Source organism: Leucopleurus acutus, assembly GCF_964270905.1.
Source record: "Leucopleurus acutus genome assembly, chromosome: 4".
Lineage (NCBI taxonomy): Eukaryota > Metazoa > Chordata > Mammalia > Artiodactyla > Delphinidae > Leucopleurus > Leucopleurus acutus.
In genome coordinates, this window is record NC_139146.1 from 16,062,253 (window position 1) to 16,077,689 (window position 15,437).

At 40.6% G+C, this 15,437-nt stretch overlaps 1 pseudogene across 1 annotated transcript; it reads right to left on the minus strand.

Moving 5' to 3' along the window:
• Nucleotides 1-5,543: 5,543 nt before the first annotated feature.
• Nucleotides 5,544-6,422, minus strand: LOC309960768 (monocarboxylate transporter 10-like; annotated as a pseudogene). Its single transcript has one exon. The product of its transcript is annotated as a monocarboxylate transporter 10-like (transcript).
• Between the last annotated feature and the right edge of the window lie 9,015 nt (nucleotides 6,423-15,437).

A 15,437-nucleotide genomic window follows, 5' to 3' on the forward strand; every position in this document is an offset into this window, starting at 1 on the left:
ACTTCTTTTTCATTTCTAATTCTATTGATTTCAGTCTTCTCCTTTTTTTTTCTTGATGAGTCTGGCTAATGGTTTATTAATTTTGTTTATCTTCTCCAAGAACCAGCTGTTAGTTTTAGTGATCTTTGCTACTGTTTCCTTCATTTATTTTCCCTTTATTTATGATCTGATCTTTATGATTTCTTTCCTTCTGCTAACTTTGTGGTTATTTGTTTTTCTTTCTCTAATTGCTTCAGGTGTAAGGTTAAGTTGTTTATTTGAGATGTTTCTTGCTTCTTGAGGTAGGACTGAATTGCTATAAGCTTCCCTCTTAGAACTGCTTTTGCTGCATGCCATAGCTTTTGGGTCGTCGTGTTTTCATTTTCATTTCTTTCTAGGTATTTTTTGATTTCCTCTTTGATTTCTTCAGTGATCCTTTGGTTATTTAGTAGTGTATTGTTTGGCCTCCATGTGTTTGTATTTTTTACAGATTTTTTCCTGTAACTGATATCTAGTCTCATAGTGTTGTGATCGGAAAAGATACTTGATACGATTTCAATTTTCTTAAATTTACCAAGGCTTGATTTGTGACCCAAGATATGATCTATCCTGGAGAATGTTCCATGAGCACTTGAGAAGAAAGTGTATTCTGTTGTTTTTGGATGGAATGTCCTATAAATATCAATTAAGTCCATTCTGTTTAAAGTATCATTTAAAGCTTGTGTTTCCTTATTTATTTTCACTTTGGATGATCTGTCCATTGGTGGAAGTGGGGTTTAAAGTCCCCTACTATGATTGCGTTACTGTCAATTTCCCCTTTTATTGCAGTTAGCATTTGCCTTATGTATTGAGGTGCTCCTATGTTGGGTGCCTAAATATTTACAATTTTTATACCTTCTTCTTGCATTGATCCCTGGATCATTATGTAGTGTCCTTTTTTGTCTTTTGTAATAGTCTTTATTTTAAAGTCTATTTTGTCTGATACGAGAATTGCTACTCCAGGTTTCTTTTGATTTCCATTTGCATGGAATATCTTTTTCCATCCCCTCACTTTCAGTCTGTATGTGTCCCTAGGTCTGAAGTGGGTCTCTTGTAGACAGCATATATACTGGTCTTGTTTTTGTACCCATTCAACCAGTCCATGTTTTTTGGTTGGAGCATTTAATCCATTTACTTTTAAGGTAGTTATTGATATGTATGCTCCTATTACTATTTTCTTAATTGTTTTGGGTTTGTTATTGTAGGTCTTTTGCTTCTCTTGTGTTCCCTGCCTAGAGAAGTTTCTTTAGCATTTGTTGTAAAGCTGTTTTGGTGGTGCTGAATTCTCTTAGCTTTTCCTTATCGGTAAAGATTTTAATTTCTCTGTCAAATCTGAATGAGATCCTTACTGGGTAGGGTAATCTTGGTTGTAGGTTTTTCTCTTTCATCACTTTAAATATATCCTGCTACTCCCTTCTGTCTTCCAGAGTTTCTGCTGAGAGATCAGCTGTTAACCTAATGGGTATTCCCTTGCATGCTATTTGTTGCTTTTCCTTGGCTGCTTTTAATATTTTTCTTTGTATTTAATTTTTGATAGTTTGATTAATATGTGTCTTGGTGTGTTTATCTTTGGATTTTTCCTGTATGGGACTGTCTGCACTTCCTGGGTTTGATTGACCATTTCCTTTCCCATATTAGGGAAATTTTCAACTATAATTTCTTCAAATATTTTCTCAGTCCCTTTCTTTTTCTCTTCTTCTCCGACCAATGTGATTAGAACATTTAATGTTGTCCCAGCGGTCTCTGAGACTGTCCTCAATCCTTTTCCTTCTTTTTTCTTTATTCTGCTCTATGGTAGTTATTCTCACTATTTTATCTTCCAGGTCACTTATCTGTTCTGCCTCAGTTATTCTGCTATTGATTCCTTCTAGAGAATTTTTAATTTCATTTATTGTGTTGTTCATCATTGTTTGTTTGCTCTTTAGTTCTTCCAGATCCTTGATAAACCTGTCTTGTATTTTCTTCATTCCATTTCCAAGATTTTGGATATCTGTACTATCATTGCTCTGAATTCTTGTTCAGGTAGACTGCCTATTTCCTCTTCATTTGTTAGATCTGGTGGGTTTTTACCTTGTTCCATCATGCGCTGTGTGTTTCTCTGTCTTCTCATTTTGCTTAACTTACTGTGTTTGGGGTCTGCTTTTCGCAAGCTGTAGGTTCGTAGTTCCCATTGTTTTTGGTGTCTGCTTCCAGTGGGTAAGTTTGTTTCAGTGGGTTGTGTAGGCTTCCTGGTGGAGGGCACTTGTGCCTGTGTTCTGGTGGATGTGGATCTTGTCTTTCTGGATCTTGTCTTTCTGGTGGGCAGGACCATGTCCGGTGGTGTGATTTGGGGTGTCTGTGAACCTATTATGATTTTGACAGCCTCTCTGCTAATGGGTGGGGTTGTGTTTGTGTTTGCTAGTCATTTGGCATGGGGTGTCCAGCACTGTAGCTTGTTGGTTGTTCAGTGGAGCTGGGTCTTATGTTGAGATGGAGATCTCTAGGAGAGCTCTCGCCAATTGATATTACGAGCGGCCGAGAGATTTCCAGTGGACCATTGTCCTGAAGTCGGGTCTCCCACCTCAGAGGCTCAGGCCTGACCCTGGCCGGAGCAACAAGAACCTGTCAGCCACACAGCTCAGAAGAAAAGGGAGAGAAAAAAAAATGAAAGAATAAATAAAACACAGTTATTAAAATTAAAAAATTAAAAAGTAATAGAAAAAAGAAGAGAGCAACCAAACCAATAAACAAATCCACTAATGATAACAAGCTTTAAAAACTATACTAAAAAAAAAACAAAGAAAAACAGGACAGACAGTACTCTCGGACAAATGGTAAAAACCGACCTATACACACAAAATCACACAAAGAGGCATACACATACACACTCACACAAAGAGAAAAATGAAAAGAAAAAAATATATACATACATATATATGTGTATATATATATGTGTATATATATACATAAAAGGAAGAGAGCAACCAAAGCAGTAAACAAATCTACCAATGATAATAAGCTCTAAATGCTAAACTAAGATAAACATAAAGCCAGGAACAAATTAGGTGCAGAAAGCAAACCCCAAGTCTATAGTTGCTCCTAAAGTCCACCACCTCAATTTTGGCATGATTCACTGTCTATTGTCTATTGAGGTATTCCACAGATGCAGGGTACATCAAGTTGATTGTGGAGATTTAATCCGCTGCTGGGAGAGATTTCCCTTTCTCTTCTTTGTTTGCACAGCTCCCGGGGCTCAGCTTTGTATATGGACCTGCCTCTGCGTGTAGGTCACCTGAGGGCATCTGTTCTTTGCTCAGACAGGACGGGGTTAAAGGAGCAGCTGATTTGGTGGCTCTGGCTCACTCAGGCCGGGGGGAGGGAGGGGTAAGGAATGTGGCGCAAGCCTGAGAGGGCAGAGGCCAGCGTGAGGCTGCACCAGCCTGAGGTGCGCCGTGTGCACTCCCAGGGGAGTTGTCCCTGGATCACAGGACCCTGGCAGTGGTCGGCTACACAGGCTCCCGGAAGGGAGTTGTGGAGAGTGACCTGTGCTCACACACAGGCTTCTTGGTGGCGGCAGCAGCAGCCTTAGCGTCTCATGCCCGTCTCTGGGGTCCGCGCTGATAGCCGCGGCTCGTGCCCGTCTCTGGAGCTCCTTTAAGCAGCGCTCTTAATCCTCTGTTTTCGCACACCAGGAAACAAAAGGCAAGAAAAAGTCTCTTGCCTCTTCGGCAGTTCCAGACCTTTTCCCAGACTCCCGGCTAGCCGCGGAGCACTAGCCCTCTTCAGGCTGTGTTCACGCCGCCAACTCCACTCCTCTCCCTGCGCTCCGACCGAAGCCCGAGCCTCAGCTCCCAGCCCCGCCCGCCCCGGCGGGTGAGCAGACAAGCCTCTCGGGCTGGTGAGTGCTGGTCGGCACCGATCCTCTGTGCGGGAATCTCTCCGCTTTGTCCTCCGCACCTCTGTGGCTGCGCTCTCCTCTGTAGCTCCAAAGCTTCCCCCCTCCCACCCTCTGTCTCCACCAGTGAAGGGGCTTCCAAGTGTGTGGAAACTTTTCCTCCTTCACAGCTCTCTCCCAGAGGTGCAGGTCCCATCCCTATTCTTTTGGCTGTGTTTTTCCTTTTTTCTTTTCCCTACCCAGGTACGTGGGGATTTTCTTGCCTTTTGGGAGGTCTGAGGTCTTATGTTAGTGTTCAGTAGGTGTTCTGTAGGAGTTGTTCCACATGTAGATGGCTTTTTGATGTATTTGTGGGGAGGAAGGTGATCTCCACATCTTACCCCTCCGCCATCTTGCATGTCCCCCTACAGTTGAATTTTGAGATCATTCAAAAGTATACTATATTTTAACAAACAAAAACTGAGACTTTTAAAAACAAAATAAAAAAAAAACTGGTGAAATTTACACATTAACAAGAGAGAAAGATATAGAGAACTAACCAGTGGTCACCAGTGGGGAGAGAGGAGGGAGAGGGGAAAGACAGGGGGAAGGACATCAAGAGGCACAAACTTTTATGTATTAAATAAATAGGTGACAATGATAAACTGCATAGCACAGGGAATACAGCCAATATTCTACGATAACTTTAAATGGAATATAATTTATAAAAATATTGAATCACTATGTTGTACACCTGAAACTAATACAATATTGTAAATCAACTATACTTCAATTTAAAAAAATGTAAGAAAGAAAAACATTACAGATATAGCTGGAAAGGGAAAAAAAAACAAGAGAGAAGGAACAGATTTCCAATACACTAACTCTTTATGGTTTTTTCAGGACACTAATCATCCATCAGAGACCTCAGAGAGTTTATATGTAACTCTAAAATTCAAACAATTTGCTTTTTTCCTTTTTCCTATAATAGTACTTATGTTGTTAATCAAATACAAGATAACTCTTGCTATAAATTTATACATTTGTCATGTTTTCTTCTGCTATGCTTAATGTTTATTGTAGGAAACAAAATTGAACATAAATCTATGTATATGTTCTGGGGACTTTCCTGGTGGTTCAGTGCGTAAGACTCCAGGCTCTCAATGCAGGGGGCCTGAGCTCGATCCCTGGTCAGGGAACTAGATCCAACATGCATGCTGCAACTAAGAAGCTCACCTACCACAACTAAGAGTCCACATGCTGCAACTAAACATCCCCCAACGAAGATCCCGTGTGCTGCAACTAAGACCTGGCACAGCCAAAATAAACAAACAAAAAAAACTATGTATATGTTCTACTTGTCACAGGTTGTGAAAAGCAATTTTCAATTTTCTCATATTCACAATGTACTAGAGACCAAAGGAGGAGATGTAGAAGCTGGAAAAAAGGTTATGTGATGTCCTCTCATTCACATTAGCCCATTTCCTCCAGAGTCCTGTCTGTGGCTGTGCAGTATGCTCGAGTGGGGGCAATGGTCCAACACTGCCTCTGTTCTAGTTCTGAGGGAACAGAGGGGAAACTTACAAGGCAAATCTTGGCCCAGAGTGGCTGATAATAAGAAGCACTCCACCCCTGAGGCGACCCCATCAGAGAACAGCAGGCTCAAGTGAACCTAACGCACAAAGAATCCAAAAAGTGAAAGTGGTATTCCAACTGTCCACACCGCATAGGCTGTCACACTGAAGATGGCAAAACTGAAAAAAATTGGGGGAGGACTGAACTTTCTCCTGGAAAAGAGGGAGTATCTGTTGCCTCCTTTGGTCCCACCATCTTTATCTTTGGCATGGGAGGCAACGGGTAGATCTTACCAGCCAGAAAGAGAACAAACAGGAAGATACAGAGGACCCTTTAGTGTGTAAAAGAGGCCCCTGCTATCAGTCAGAATCCTTAGAAGGAAAGGCAGCAAAATTGTAAACATACTGTTACCAGCGGTGACAATGCCATTCACCAGTTCAAGGCGCTTCTTGAAATGGTGTCTCCAAATGACCCATGAAGGCTGGTAGGCAAAGGAGCTGCCACAGGCAAACATGATTCTCTAGGTAAGGTACAGAGGCTCCGTGGAGCTTACAAAAGAACGGGTCATGAATCCAACAGCACCCACCATGGCTGTTTTCTGACAACCAAACATGTCTGTGAAGACGCTAATGGGCAGCACAAGGGCATCATGCCCATGGAGAGAGAACTTACCCACGCTGTCTTGAGAACCATCTTGTCATACTCCTTGGACCCGAAGGTCTTCAGCATGGACGTGAAGAGCACCCCGCAGGCGTTCTGGACGCCGAGCCACCCTCAGGGGCCTCACGAGGCTCAGGGAACTGGGCGCCCAGCAGCCCGCCAGCTCTACCTCCATGTTCTCGGCCGCCGGCGCCTCGGGGCCCTCCGAGGGTCCAGGGCCGGGCAGCGGGGCCACCTCCGTGGTCGCGGGGGGCCCTGCAGGCTGCGCCTCGCTTGTCCCCCGCGCGGTGGCGGGCCCCTCCTGGGAGGGCACCATGGCCGACGTGGCCTCCTTGCGCCGGCACCAGGGGAGTGGGCGGGGCCGAGGTCCTGGCGGGCTCAGGGAGGAGCTTCCGTGTTGGGCCGCTGAGCTAGAGAGGCCGTCATGAGGGCGGGGGAGCTCCCTGTGGGCAGGAGGCACCCCCTCCCGCTAGGACTCAGGCCGCCCAGTCCATAGCCCCAAACCAACTCTTTGTTTGTTTGTTTGTTTATTTATTTATTTATTTTGTGGTACGCGGGCCTCTCACTGTTGTGGCCTCTCCCGTTGCGGAACACAGGCTCCGGACGCGCAGGCTCAGCGGCCATGGCTCACGGGCCCAGCCGCTCCGCGGCATGTGGGATCTTCCCGGACCGGGGCACGAATCCATGTCCCCTGCATCGGCAGGCGGACTCAACCACTGCGCCACCAGGGAAACCCCTGTTTTTTTATTTTTATTAATACCTTGCAAAATACCTAGACTAAATATATATAGCTACCTGTTATTTTAATCAAAGTAACTTTTAGTTTTATGAGTATTGTTTATATTTCAAATATTTGTTCAAGCCATTCAACTGTTGACTGAAAAAAAATGTACAACTTGAAAGTTGAGAATTATGTTTTATTTGGCGAATTTTCTGAGGTCTTAAGCCCAGAAGACAGCCTCCCATAAAGCTCTGAGGGACAGCTCCATAAAGGTAAGAGAGGAGCCAGGTTATACAGGAGTTTTGCAACAAACGCCAGGTAATCAGAACATAAAAGATTACTGTTAATAAAAGAACACCAGGTGTCTCAAGTTTTTTAAGTTAGCTCTTGCTTTTCTAAGTATAGGAAGATGCAAGAGTCTGGGCTCACTGAAATCATTCCTTTGATGCACACCTTGGCTATCTAAGGCCAGGATCTAGTTCTTCTCTATCCTGAGACCCCTCAGGGCGCACCGTTGGGGGTGGCTGCAGTGGCTGAGGGCTTGTTGGATGGCAGCCCTTTTGTCTCTATCCTGAGCTCATTCCAGGCTCACCATCAGGGCCTGGTAATGGCTGATGGCTGGATGGCCACAGCATCGTTTGTTTGCAGTTACAGTAGGCAACATTTTTCATCCACACAACAAATATTTCTTAAGTTCCTTAAAAAAAAAAAAAGGAGTATAAGATAAGGGACTTCCCTGGTGGTCCAGTAGTTAAGACTCCACGCTTCACTGCAGGGGGTGCAGTTTCACTCCCTGGTCGGGGAACTAGGATCCTGCATGCCACGTAGTGTGGCCAAAAAAAAAAAATTGAAGTCCCTACTACCAGCCAGATAAATTTTGGGGCTCTAGGAAATAGATTACTAAAAAAATAAAATAAAATAAAATATTTTTTGAGCTCACAGAAGTAGCCTCCACTCATCTTCAGCTGCCTAACCGAATCACCCCATGTGGATCCTTCTGAGAACAGCAGAATCAATCGTGAGTACCAGGAATGATTTAAAATTTTAACTCTCCTCCAAAATTGTTAGGCTACTTCCCTTGACTTTCTCTCTGTATAACAGCCGTTTTCCTCTCTGAAGGTAATGTAACGTTCAAATGTGTTTCTCTTCCAAAAGCGTAGAAATAACTGAGTAAAGAAAAAATAATCCTAGCAGTACTTTTTGTTTTGCAGAATTTTTGTTTCTCTTCAGCTTTATGGCTTTCATTAATCCTCTTTGGCGTACAAAATAAAGGTAGATGTATTGCTTTAATGACTATGCATTTGCCTTAAAGAACAATACAAATGCCTGTATTTCAAGGCATTAAGCACACTAAAGTCAATACAAAGGGGAGCTAGTTCATTAACTGTTTTAACCTAATAGTTAATGAACTAGTTCCCCTTTGTATTGATTTTAATGTGTTTAATGCCATGTTTATCACTGTATAGCTTTCAAACAAAAATACTGTAATGCATGCTGAAGGATCAAATAACTGACTTTACTTTCAGTATTTCCACTTTTCTAAATCATACAGAGAATAGCTGAACTGGACTTATACCTATTTTGGATTTCATTTACATTGGTGTATATAATAGTTCTAATTTCTGAACTTTGTACGCCAAATGACAGGTGATTGACACATACTATCTCATACTAGCACCTAACAGGGGTAAGAGCCCTGAAAAGCAAGTATTACCACTTACATTTTACACATTAGGAAACTGAAGCTTAGAGAAATTTAATAATTGGTCTTTTGTCACACAGGTGCTTAGTTATAGAGCCAAAATTTCACTCTTATGTGCCTTACTCCAAAGTATGTCTTTTTCACTACCCCATAGTGAAAGTGGGATCTCTTTTTTAAGACATGTAATTATTGTTTTAAATTATCTGATTTAGAATTCATACAATTCAAATCAGTTCAACAAATACGTTTTGAATGTGTGGTTCAATAGACATATGCTGCTCAGATAAACCCAAAGAGTCAGGCCTCAGGTAGCCTACAGATTAGCAATGAGGCTATGACAAGCATGAAACAGCTATAATTCAAAGTAGAATGTGCTAAGTTGATGCAGTATCATGATGATTAAAAGAAGAAAGTTCCCTTTGGTTGAGAGAACCAAGAGAAGTATCTTGGAGCAGAAAAGGTTTGAGATGGCTTGAAAATAGACAGCATAGGCAGAGAAGATAATGGGAATGATGAGTAAAGAAAATGGTGTGAATGAATGCATAAAGACAGGAAACTATGATGTATATTTTCAGAATAGCAAGAAGTTGTTCAGTTAGATTTTGTAATAAAATCTGGCCAGAAATCAAATAGAAAAGCCAGCACTTGCCTTTGAATATTTACCTAGAGACCAACTTCAAAAGCCTGTGTGTACTTCAAATATTCCTCTCCTAATAAGCTAAAAGAAGAGAGTAGACACAAAGTAGCTTTCTCATGATTTGAGGGTTACTTAATGTAGGAAGAAGAGGCAATGAACATGAATTATATGAATATCTTTTGTTTCTCATACCAGACTTCTTTCAGTAAGGAAAAGTAGGAGACTCAGTTAGTTCAAAGAAGATTTTTATAATAATAATTTTCTGTTAATTTACTGCTGTAGATAACAATGTTTGTGAGAAAATAAGTCCAGCATCAGAGTTACTAAAAATTTCAAAGGCATCTAATTTCTTTGATTTTGAAAGCTGATAACATCCTGTAGTGCCTGATTTGCATACTGATTACAACTGTAGCTACAGCTGAAACAATGGTCTCCAAGCAAAGGAGATTCTTTCTAAGTTGTTATGATGAGTAGGGCTTGGGGGCCTCTAGGGAATTGCAAAGTAATCTGTTACATGTAGGTAATTATATTATATGCTTATAGGTCTTAAGTCAGCCACACTCTATGAGTGATTCTTTTAGTCAGTATTCTCCAGAAAAACAAAACAGAGAGAGAGAGAAAGAGATTGATTGACTTATTATAAGGAATTGGCTCACATAATTATGGAAGCTGAGAAGTCCCAAGATCTTTCATTTGTATTGGAGGCCCAGGAAAGATGGAGGTGTAAATTCCAGTCTGAGTTCAAATGCTTGAGAACCAGAAACACAAACAGTATAAGTCCCAGTCTAAGGGCAGAAGAAGACCAGTATCCAGCTCAAGCAGTCCTCTCCCTTTTTGTTCCATTCGGACCCTCAACTGGTTGAATGATGTCTGTTCACATTGGGGAGGGCCATCTTCTTTGCTCAGCCCGCCAATTCAAATGCTAATCTCTTCTGGAAACATCATCACAGGTATGCACAAATATATGTTCAAACAGATATCTGGGCATCCCATGATTCAGTCAAGATGACATATGAAATTAATTATCACCGTGATGTGATTCCCTCAATAGAGTTTCATGAAGATTTCTATTTAGGCCAGTTTTTATGGCTTTTACTTAAGCACCAGGTTAAGGAAAGGGGTAAGGGTAATCTTTTTCCCTTTTAGAATGTGATGATATGTCAGTGCTCTCTTGGAGAGAGGAGGAGATAGCCACCAGCAAAGGTGGGGAGGTGAAAGGAAATTGACACCTTAGAAAAGGCATCAGGATATAAGGACTTGTGATAGCCCTCAAAAGTTTTTGGGGAAAAAAATATAAGATTTGAAGGTAAAATAGAGCAGTTATATGGTAATTTCTTGAGAATAGCAGGAGCTCCACCCTCACCTAACTGGTCCAGTAGCAAGTGCACTTGCTACTTGTGGAATGACTGCAAATGTCTCTCCTTTTCACCAAGAGCTACTACCATAAAGTTAGAAAGGAAAGGCAAGTTTTCAATCTGACCAGCTATTGGGGCATACAAAGCCTAGGAGATATGCCTGCTAGATCTCTCAGAAGCACTATTGAGCCTTTCCAGGGAGATAATTCTATACAATATGCCATATAAAATAGTATATCAAAAAAAGAAAAAAAGAAACCTATTGGGCAGAGTTAGAATTCTCTTGCAGGTGGAGAGAGGGGAAAGCTGAGATCATATATACATTTGTAATTGTTTTCTTGTCTTATACATGCATTTTTAAAAAATGAATGTTTTCCTACATCAATAAATAGTCTTCTATGTAATAGAAATAAATAAATAAAAAAGAGGGTCCATAGCTTTCCTCTGATATTTAAATGGGGTTTGGGATCATCCCAGATACTTAGAATTACTGCTTTAGAATATGAGAAATATTAAGAGCAAGAAAGAAAGCAATGAAAAAACATGGTGAAATTTGGTGCTTTCTTTAATCAGTAGTATTATAAATAGTAAATTCCGATGTTTAGTCTGAATTTTATTTTTGTTTTTGTTTATATGTGTAATACCTAATGGCATGTTATAATTTCATCACATAAAGTCCCCCCAAAATAGTAAATCAGACTAGAAAAATTCTTAGGTATGCCAGAAGTGGGCAAAGGGAAATGTGGTTGGCCCAGAAAATGTCTCATGCCTGCCCAGTTGACAATACCTGACCCATCTAGTATAGGGAAAAGGTTACATGAGAAGCCTCTTAAAATAGGTTGTTGGGGAATATATTTCAAGATATACAGAAGGATGTCAGAGTAACACCAGAACCTTACTTAGACATGGAATTATCTAGAAGGCAATGGAAAAGATAGAGAAGAATTCCAGTAGAATCTCCAGGATGCATTTAATCATGATATCTGATTCTGAGGCAATTTTTCTGACTTACCTGGTAAGGTGGGAAAAAACAGCAAATAAAGATTAATTAAAGAAGTGAGAAATAATTGAAATCAAAGGATTTCTTATTGATTTGCAAAACTTTGTAATAACAGCATTGTCTTTTACTCATACTAAAGAAAAAAAGAAACCTCAGGTTTGGAAGGAAAATAAGGGATTATAACTGGGTGCTACAGAGCTCCGAGTATGCAATCTAAAGAAAGAGGAAATTACTAACCGATAAAATAACTGGGTTCTTTTTGAAGATTCTTATGGAATATAAGTCTCAATTTTACACGACATCAGTTTAGTCTAGACTTAGGTTAGAAACTGCTGACTATTCCCAAGCTTCCTTAAATATGGCCTATTGGGACTGTGCTCCTGGAAAAAATGTATCAGAATTATCTGTGGTTTCTAGAAGCATGGTCTTTCTGAGTATACACACAATGGAATCTGTTGTTGGCTCTAGTTATTTCTGCCTTTTAACAAACTAGGGATTTGTATATTAATCAAAGTACAGCAGTCAACATAATGGTCAAATAATTAAAGTTTATGTATGTGCAAGGGTGAAGATTAAGTAAACCCAGTCCAATTCCCTCTGAAAGTTTTTTTCCTGGATTAACTTCATAGATTCAGGAGATATTAGTAGGGAGCATGGTAGGACCACTGGCTCTGCCATATATTAAACTGGTGTTATTTACTCTTATGTATGTGACGCAGCCCTAACCAGGTCAAATAAATGATTAAATTTCCTGTTGTTTCTGGTAACTTTGAGTTTGGTTTCAGAGAATTATGTAATTTTAAAAGTGGTAGAAATTTTCATGTGTGCTTTCAGATAGTAATGTTCACTTTAATTAACTATCGATATTCCTTGTGATCAAACAGTATCAGGACCCTTTTCATAGTTGAGGAATTCCCCACCTTATGACTTTTGGTGGGAAGTAGAAATTGCCTGTTATTATTAAAAAGTTGAGAATGTCAGACACTCATTTTCACAGCCTCCCTTGCAGCCAGAAAATAGACATGATATCTATGGCTTGCCAATCAAATGTACTCACTACGTACTTGACTCAGGATCTAGTGGCACAAGAAGCACCAAATAGTAGCACGTTTTCCTCTTGCATAGCACTGGGGAGGTTTTGGGTAAATCCGATTTTGTCCTTAGTACAGAAGTGGCAATTATATCAGCAGCATTAGTAGTTACAGTTCAATTTAAATTTTTAGGGCGGAAGAAGGGGACAGAAGCAAGAGCAGGTAAACTAGTGTCTAGTGGCAATTTCTGGAGCTCTGTCACTAGATCAGTGCTCTACCTGCTCAGTTTTGGGGAATTGTTCCTGAGTGCTTAATTGAAATATTTCTTCTCTAGTTCCTCCAAAGATTCTGTGAACCACGGTGCATCTATTTTATAAATTCCTTATCTAATTCAGTCAGCCAGAGCTGGTTTATCTTACTAGGATCTAACAATCATGACTGACAAAATATCTAGTTAATGTTAGTAATCTTTAAACTGTGATATATTACAAGGTGTTAGATTATGTTTCCCAAAAGCAGACACATAGGTAAAAATTTGAATACAAGTGTTATATTTGTGAAGTGATTCCCAAATACCAGTTTGGGAATGGGGAAGTAAAGGGAAGGGGAAAAAAGCTAATAAATATTATGTTATTGAGCAGATTATTGTTTTCAACAACTCTGGGAGAAAATGTAGAACACACCTTAGAGCTATCTCTCTTCACCTAAGGGAGAGATGATGACTGGTAATATAGCCAATTAGCCTCTTCTCATCCCTGCCGTCTGAGGCAGGGACCTTGCAGAGTTGTGTGTAACAGAGACAGCTGGATACCAAGAAGGACAGCACACCTACATAGCAGCCCTCTCCAGACAATGACCTTATTTAATCAGTATACCCAGATATTGACACCTAATCAACATAGCCACTTATCTCTTTTTTCCTTCTCTGAACTTCATCCCCAGGAAACTGTCTGGACTCTCTGCTAAGACTGTGTATCAGCATCTTATTTCTGCTGTAACAAGTCATCATACATTTAGTAGCTTAAAACAACACAAATTTATCCTTTTACAGTTTTGGAGGTCAGAAGTCCAAAATCAGTGTCACCTCACAGTTTTAAGGTGTACTGGCTCCCATGAAGGATCTGAAGGGAGAATCTATTTCCTTTATCTTTTCAGCTTCTAGTGGCCTCCTATGATGGTCAATTTCATGTGTCAACTTGACTGGCCTACGAGATAGTGGGATAGCTGGTAAGACATTATTTCTGAGTGTGTCTGTGAAGGTGTTTCCAGAAGCGATTATCATTTGAATGAGTAGATTGAGTAAGAAGACAGGGCCTGAATAGAACAAAAAGTAGAAGAAGGGCAAATTCGCTCTCTTTGCTTAAGCTGGGACATCCATCTTTTCCTGCCCTCAGCCATCAGTGCTCCAGGGTCTCGAGCCTTAGGGCTTGAACTGAGACTTTCACCATTGACTCCCCTGGTTCTCAGGCCTTTGGGCTTGGACTGGAGCTACATCACTGGCTTTCCTGGGTCTCTATCTGGGCCACCACAGATGGCAGACTGTGGAACTTCTCGGACTCTAAAATTGCATAAGCCAATCCCTCACAATACAGACATAGCTCATTTTACTGCACTTCGCTTTGTTGCACTTTGTAAATATTGCATTTTTTTACAGAATAAAAGTTTGTGGTAACCCTGCCTTGTCAAATGATGGTTAGCATTTTTTAGCAATAAAGTATTTTTAATTAAGGTATATACATGTTTTAGACATAATGCTATTGCACACTTAGTAGACTAAATTATAGTGTAAACATAACTTTTATACGTACTGGAAAACCAACACATGTGTGACTCGATTTATTGCAGTATGCACTTTACTGCAGTTGTTGGAACTGAACTCACAGTGTCTCCGACATATACCTGTAAATCTCTTTCTATATATCTATATCTCTATATAATTGGTTCTGCTTCTCTGGAGAACACTGGCTAATATATCTCCCCTATCCCTTGACTTGTGGCCCTTTCCTCCATCTACAAAATTGCAGCACTCCTGTCTCTGTTCCCCCCATCATATCACTTTTTCCTTTGATTCAGGCTCTAACTATGCCTCTCTTATAGGGATCCTTGCTATTGCACTGGGCCCACTCAAATAATCCAGGATAATCTCATCTCAAAATCATTAACTTGATCACATCTGCAAAGTTCCTTTTGCCATAAAAGGTAACCTTCACAGACTGTGGGGATTAAGAGATGAGCCTCTCAGAGTCAATTATTTGGTCTACCACAAATAATGGATTTCCTGCTTGGCAATAAAACCTTTTCACTCAGCAGTCTTTCTTTGGTTTTGAAATGCATTTGTTTTGCAACAGTAGAAAAGCTGGGCAATTTATTTCTCAGCTCACATGTTTTTATTGACTGGAAGCTGCTTTAAGGGCATCAGCTCCTTAGCACTTTCTGACTCCTTTCCTATCCCCCACCCACTAGCCAATAGAAAGTCCTGAGGTGGAGAGTTGCAGGTGTTTTTAATAAGATGCTAGTGTCATACGCTGGAAGAGCGAGTGCTGAGGGGACATGAACATGGCATCAACAATGTTCCATACATATAGACAGCAACCAAACTACATGAGAATTAGCCAAACTAATTAACTAAATACTATGTAAACAAGTTCAGTTCTAGGTAATGGGCATGTGATGACACACACTTTCCCGTGAGGCCATGTTTAAAAGCTGACTCTATGAGTTGCCTGTGTATCTGTAGTTTGAGTGTCTCCACTGATGATAAGACACAAAAGAGGGAATGCAAAATACACTTCATGGCAGACCTCTGAGAGTTACCTGATAAGAAGGGGAGGCAATTCTTCATGAATTTTATGCCAACCCTTTCATGTTCATGGGAGATGTTATTA